The sequence below is a fragment of the Nannospalax galili genome, unplaced genomic scaffold, assembly GCF_000622305.1.
Source record: "Nannospalax galili isolate Female #2095 unplaced genomic scaffold, S.galili_v1.0 scaffold3499, whole genome shotgun sequence".
Classification (NCBI taxonomy): domain Eukaryota; kingdom Metazoa; phylum Chordata; class Mammalia; order Rodentia; family Spalacidae; genus Nannospalax; species Nannospalax galili.
In genome coordinates, this window is record NW_008342883.1 from 80,977 (window position 1) to 82,315 (window position 1,339).

The following is a 1,339-nucleotide window of genomic DNA, read 5'->3' on the forward strand; positions in this document are numbered from 1 at the left end:
TTTGACCCAGTGATACCACTCCTTAGCATATACCAAAAGAACTCATCATATTGCAGAGACACTTGTACATACATGTTTGTTGCTGCTCTTTTCATGATAGATAAGAGATGGAAACAATGTAAGTGTCCCTCAACTGACAAGTGGATAATGAAAATGTAGTTTATTTATATAATGGAGTTTTAGTTAGCAGTAAGGAAAGTTGAAATCATGAAATTTGCAGGTAAATGGATGGAACTAGAAACTGTTATACTAAGTGAAGTAACACAGACTCAGAAAAAAAACAAACAAAACAAAACAAAACAATGTATGTTCTCCCTCATATGTGGCTCCTAGTACCAAATCCTGATAAGTGATTATGTATCCAGACATAACTACAGGAACAAGGATAATGAAAAGGAATCAGGGAGGTAAAGGAAAAGAAAGAACCTGAGAGAGAAGAACAGTAGGAAACAGGGGTTAATAAGGGAGATATGGATAAAAATGGGGTTATTGAATTGGGAGGGGAGAGGAAGGATTATACAAGGAACCTATGGGATAAAGGGAAAGAAAGAGCTCAAGAGAGGTGGGACCATAGGATAAGGGTATTATTAAGGGAGAAAGGGGGGGAATGGGGGCACCTTAAGTAGGAAAACCATGATGCAGGGGTGAGACAATGTGAGACATAAATAATGCCTAGCTAGTTTTGAAATACAGAGAGAACCATATTACTCCTACAACCTACTGACAAATTATACATAGCAGATGAAGAAATATATGTCTAGGTAAGGTTTATCTAAGAACAATTGGTCTTTGCCCAAGATGTATCTACATGACACACAATAATTAAAAGTACCAGACTGGTGGAACTAACCTTTTTGGATGTTTAACAGACATACTTTGAGGCCTATAATAATTTCGTCAGAGGGACATAAAGGACACTCTTTGCTCCTTGCCCTCCCAGGCCGACTAGTTCCAGGGGACTATGGGCATCTCTCAAAATGTCCTGTAATTGTGGTGGGTCACCTGTCCTCTTGATCTAGGTAAGGTTTATATGAGAACAATTGGTCTTTGCCCAAGATGTATCTACATGACACACAATAATTAAAACTAGCAGACTGGTGGAACTAACCTTCTTGGATGTTTAATAGACATACTTTGAGGCCTATAATAATTTGGTCAGAGGGACATAAAGGACAGTTTTTGCTCCTTGCCCTCCTAGGTCAAGTAGTTCCACTGGACTATTAGCATCTCTCAAAATGTCCTGTAATGGTGGTAGGTCACTGGTCCTCTTGATCAAGGAGACCAAGGAGACCCCACCAGATGGACTTGAACCAGTGTCCAGCCTACAAAGAGGAGGGTC